Genomic DNA, 6329 nt, shown 5'->3' with positions numbered 1-6329 from the left:
AGAAAATCATAGAGTTATAGAATGGTTTGGATTGGAAGGGACGTTGAAGATCATCTAGTTCCAATCCCCCTCCTTCCACTAGACCAGGTTGCTCCAAAGCCCTGGCCACCTAGCCTTGAACACTTCCAGGGATGGGGCATCCACAACTTCCCTGGGCAACCTGTGCCAGTGCATCACCACCCTCACAGTAAAGAATATTTTCTGTATATCTGACCTAAATATCCCCTCTTTTGGTTTGAATCTATTCCCCCTTGTACATCACTACAGCTGCTGCTAAGTCCCTCTCCAGCCTCCCTGTAGGTCCTCTCCACATACTGGAAGGTTACTATGAGATCTCCACACAGTCTTCTCTTCTCAAGGCCAAACAGCCCAAATTTTCTTGGCTTGTCTTCATAGGAGAGGTGCTCCAGTCCTCTCAGCAACTTCATGGCCTCCTCTGGGCTTGCTTCAACAATTAGATGCCCTTCTTGTGTTGGGGCACTAGAACTCTACACAGTGTTCCAGGTGGGTCTCACAAGAGCAAAGCAGAGGAGAAAAATCATACCCAAGTTCTTTCAGAAGTCTCTATTTTGTAGATAAATATTTCTTAGACAATATGAGCATGTTTTTAGGTTTTTGTGGGTTTTTTAAAGCACTAATCCTCATCAGAGTAAATATTTTTCTGTTCCTTGTTACAGCTTTTCCACAATGTGTTACATTCTCGATTTCATGTGTTAGCTGCCCAAGCAGAGTCATTACCATTTACAGTAATTTAATAATAAAAATAACTTTAACAATGCATTTTCTGTTACATAATGGAATATTTTTTTTTAAAAAGGAAACACTAGTATGCCTTATACATTCTAAATGACCCAGCAGAACATTTAAGTTCATGTGAATGGCAGAACAGAAGTTATTACCACAGCAAAAAATTCAAAACTCCCATGTTGTGCTTTCAGATCATGGGCACCACATATGCAGTCCTGAAACAGGTAATATGTGAAATTTAGGGGGAAGTGTTTTAAACAGATAAGTTAGGAATGTTATAAGATGACTGGAAAATAGCAAATGTGGTTCTGGCCTTGTCCTTGAGGCGTTTAACTGAGGGTTTGTAGGCTGAGACTCCCTCTATACTGAGGGGTGATTGGTGTCTCCAGAGGTCAAATCACAGCATGAACAGCTCCCTGCGATCCTCATCTCTCTTTATTCAGTCTTTGAAGTTAGGTGAGCTGAACTTGGACTGCAATTGCTAATCTTTGAAAAGAAGGAGAGTGACCTGGCCAACCGCAGACCCTGAAACCTGGTCTCAAGCTCACTGCAAAGCTTTGGAAAAGCTCAAATTTGCTGTATTAATTCCCAAAAGCATTTGATATGGTATTATCTGGGAATGAATGAGAATTTGGGGATTAGGAGAGAAATTGTAAAGTGAGATAGTTACAAATAAGGTTGAAAAGAAAGATGCCAGGCTTAAAGGGTTTGTTTTAGGATGGTCTTATTTGGTATTTTTTGTAGTAGTCCTGATAAAATCAGGAAGAGCAAACTCATGAAATCTGGAAATGAGATATACATAGGAATCACCTCAAGTATAGAAATGTGCTGCTTTTGGCTGAGATAATTTTCTTCACAGTGGCTAGAATGGGGCTGTGTTTTGGATTTGTCCTGGAAATAGTGTTGATAATGTAGGGAATTTTTTAGTTATTGCTGAGCAGTGCTTCTTGCACAGGGCCAAGGCCTTTTCTTCTTCTCACCCCACCCCACTAGTCAGTGAGCTGTGAGTTTGTGGGAAGCTGGGAGGGGACACAGCCAGGACAGCTGACCCCAACTGACCAAAGGGATGTACCATACTGTGTGGTATCGTGATCAGTAATAAAAGCCAGGGAAAGAAGGAAGGGAGGACAGCTTGAAGTTATGGTGTTTGTCTTCCTGAGTCACTGTTAGGTGTGACTGAGCCCTGCTTTTCTGGAGTTGGCTGGATGCCAGCCTGCCCGTGAGAAGCTGTGAATTAATTTCTTGTTTTGCTTCATTTGCTGCAGGGCTTTTGTGTTCCCTATTAACCTGTCTTTATCTCAACCCATAAGCTTTCTCACTTTTACACTTTCAGTTTTTCTCCCCTCCTCTTTGTGAGGGAGTGAGGGAGTGGCTGCATTGTGCCTAGTTGCTGGCTGGGATTAAACCACAAGGAAGTATCTCAAGAGATGGATTTCAGTTAAAATAGGAAGGTAATAATGTCATTGTTTAAGGCCCAGGTAAAATCTCATTTGGGGTACTGTGAAAACATCTAATCATTGTTCTATAGCTGAGCTTAGGTTGAACTAAAAGAGGGCTAGAGGAAAGTTAGGTGAATTACCAGAGAGCTTGAGAACCTTTCACAAGAACAGATCTTAGGATGGCTCAGCTTGTTTACTGCAATGAAACTAAACCAGAGAGGAGACACAAGTGCTGTCTATAAATATGTCAGGAAAATAAACATGAAGGATGAAAACCATTTAATTTGAGGGGCAAAGACACAAGAACAAACAGATGTGTACTATTGAGTAATAAATATATCAGGAAATTAGAGCAATGTTTCTAGTCATTACTGCAATTGAATTATAAAACTGCTTTTCCATGGAATTAGTGGGAGCAAAAATATTTGTGTTTTTAATATGGCACTTGATAAATGTATGAGGTGATTGTACAGCAGAGCTTTTGTGGTGGCAGGGAATTAGGCCATGTCATTCAGGAAAATTTTCCTGTTCTGTGTAACCATGCCAATTCATAGTACAAACAGCAGAACATTTTGTCCAGATTTATGATTCATAATGTGGGAAGGATTTGTCACTTTCCTCTGAATAGTAGGCAAGGTTCAGAAGTCCTTACAAATGTGAAAGTTAGATTGTGTTACTGTGACTTCAGTGAAGCATATGATGTGGTCGTTCTGTAGAAATAAATTTTAGAAAGGAGATAAACAAAAGAACTTTTAAGTGAAATGAAAGCACAGGTAACTTGCAGATGGTTCTTCAAGGATCGAGTCACAGTTCTTCTTGGATACCATACAAGTATGTTTCAAATTAGACCCTGTTTTTGTGCCTCGTTCTGCTTTTGTGGTACACCCTGTTTGAATTTAGTCCTTACAAGTTTAGTCATAACAGCTGTTGAGGGCAGCTGGGTCTCAAGCCAGTCCACTGAGCAGAGCCTTAAACTCAGTGTGCTGAACTTCCTGAGCACACAGCAGGAGGTTATTGGAGTGTGGTGTAGACTGGCCTGAGATACCAGCAGAGCTACTAACCAGTATTAATCAGCTCATGTAATCAATCCACAAACTGATCTCAAAAAACAGAAATAAAGAAGAGCTCATCTCCTCTATAAGCTGAAGGTGTTACATTTATTGACATAACACTAGATTTGTTACAACAAAAAGCAAGTTCAAGCTAACAAGCTCATGCCAGCAGCGACTTAAGACACATTTAATTTGAAAGGTGGCATTCTGCATTTTCTGGAACCTTTATAACATTAAGTGGCTCATCACACATATATAATACTAAGAATTACTGAAACAGAATAATTTAACATGAGGATATTTAGATGTTTCATTGTACAAATACCTTACTTCAAAAATATATCTGGTCCACTGAAGAGATTCTGTTTGCCCAGGCAGAACTGATTCTATCACCTTTCTCCCCTGGTTTGTATTGGGTGTGTGGTACTTGATCTTCAGTAACAGGGCTGTGAGCACTTCACTGTCAAGTGTGATGGCAGAACATCACTCTGTCATTCCATTACTTCAGAAGCTGCTAAGCAGTGATGCAGCTGGTGACTCAATTCTTTATCCTCAGTGAATCAATCCTGTTTACGTACAAGTGTGCTTATGTCACAGAGATATCTATAATTCAGTCACAAAAGGCTGATAGCATTTTAAAGGTCCCTAAACTGATTTATATATAGTCAATGCATATTCTGAATTTCATTATAAGTAATGCTTCGATTCCTGCTCTTTCATTCTTACTGTGTACTTCACGTATTTGTATATGATTGCTTGAAAATCGTTAGGGTACAGCTACCTCAAATCACAGGTTTACCACTCTGTTTCTTTTTTCTCATGATATAAATTACTAAGTAGTGTACTGTCATCAACTGTAACAAGAAGAAGCCATAAAATCTCTTCCCCCAGAAATTCTAAAACTTCCACCAGCAGTTTTTTTAAATTTGTGCTATATGTGCTGTTTTTCTCAGTCTAGAAAAGAGCTAACTTCAATAGAAATATGTAGAAATTAAGCTGAAATATTTTAGCAACATAGCTTTTTTTTTTTAAGTAGAGTTGAAATAATTAAAAAACAAAAGTGAATTTTTCTTTCCTTGCCTTTCTGAATGTGCACACATCCAGTAAGTTGGCATAAAGGTCTTTTTAATTGAAAGAAGTAACAACACCAACGTACCCAAGGTCCAAATGTTGTAAAATATTGATGTATTTGTGGTTTTTGAAATATTGAGTTTTATGGGAAAAGATAAAGAAATTTAACCAATACCAAGGATGCACTCTTCAGTACAATAAAGTCCCACTAGATGGAGGCACCTCAGCTGCAATAATAGAAGGAGTAAGCTGAAGTTCAACTGTTTAAAACACATGCTATAAAAAAGGCTAGCAATGTTGGAAGAATTTTGAAGGAAACATTTTATTTTTTCCAGAGTCAGATATCAACTAAAAAATTAAAAATCGCAGAAATAGACACTTTTACTATGAGCCATGTGAGACATCTCATAAAACTCTTGTGTCAAGCAGTGGTGCAGGAGTCTTTGGGTTTATATGTGGCATATGCTGCAGCTTTGGAATTCTTTCTGAAGCCCCGCAGAATTAAGAACACAACACATTTTTCTCTAAATCCCATTTATATTTAGTCACTAGCTCAAAACCGAAATCTTTCCAAAGTACGTGGTCCTCTGCTTTAAGGACTTTCCCCTTCAGCCCAAGCTTACATGTAGCTTTCAGCTATGTTAGATTTTACAAAGGTGGTCACAGATCAATTTTTCTTGACTTTCCTTGACCTTTCTTGTTCTGAAATAGAAATTTTAATAACTCTCTTACTTAATAACCATGACTCAGTGTCTATCTTTATGAAGCTTCCATCCTACAAACCTCATGTAACATTCCCCAGGATTATTATTTGCCAATAATTTTGATTTCTGCCAATTTAAAGTCATGGGTTCATCCTTGTTCCAGATGGCATTCTCTCATAGATGGTGATCCCTCAGTGCATGACTGACAAAGTGCTTAACATCAGAAAGGAAAACAAAATATGAAAGTCAGCCTTCAGAACCTTTTTCATTTAGGGTGGTGATTTTTTAAGATTTTACCAATGAATTTTCATATAGATTCCTAAGAGAACATTGTTGACGAGGTGGCATTTTAAAAAGAGGTATTTTTATTTGAAAGGATTTTCCCAATAAAAATCTATTCCTTAGCATTTTGATTTCTATTCTGCAAATACCTTGTTTTAAGATTAAAAATGTGGATTTAACTAGAAAAAGGAAAAGCAAGAGGAGAGCGATAAAAATAATTCTGTAGAATTAAGAAATATGATCCAAGGTTGCCTTCACTGGTTGTTGGAGTAGGATGAAATCAGTGTGTTTGCACCAGTATCGTGTGCTACTACACCTAGGTGTTCCAAGGGGAAATGAAATGACAAGGGATTGATGCCATGGCCAAGCTGTGTTACTACAGACCTCTTTACATGCCTTTCAATGCCTTGGAAATTTTGGCAGTTTCACTGAGATTGACAACACTAATAAATTTGATAGTACATAAAGCAAACAAAAATTTTCTTAACTTGGAAACTTACTGAATGCTATTTTTATAAGTGATATGAAGGAGCTCTCTTAAAGGTAGGTTCCCTGTAAAGCCTTCCTAATGCTTTAATCCCTTTGTTATGCACACTGCCTTAGAATTTCAAGGACTAATTACATGTAATAGAGCTTTAGCTCCTTTCAAAGATTCAAGTTCAGAAATAACCTAACTCTATTCCAGTCTTCCAGATATTTTCTTCTATTTAGTTGTGTAGGTTCAAACACAGCTTACTTTTTGAAGCAAGATTTTGAAACAGTGTTGACATAGCTCAGCTGGAAAGGCTTTCAGAAGATACCTGATTATTGTGAACATTGTCATTTCAGAGCAGATTGTTTTTGTGCTTAAGTGGTGTATATATTGGTTTTTAGACAGAAATTACAACATTTCCACTTGAAAGAACTAACCGTTCACGTTGAGCTCCACCAAAGCATGTTGTGAAACCCTAACAGACCCAATTTTACTACATATTTGTTCTTTTTCATTACTTTGAACACTGTCCCTGCATGTTCTGGTGGGCAAACAGGAACAT

This window comes from Lichenostomus cassidix, chromosome 2 (genome assembly GCF_008360975.1).
Source record: "Lichenostomus cassidix isolate B80296 chromosome 2, HeHo_3.0, whole genome shotgun sequence".
In the NCBI taxonomy this organism is placed as follows: domain Eukaryota; kingdom Metazoa; phylum Chordata; class Aves; order Passeriformes; family Meliphagidae; genus Lichenostomus; species Lichenostomus cassidix.
Note: the sequence above shows the minus strand (reverse complement) of the source record.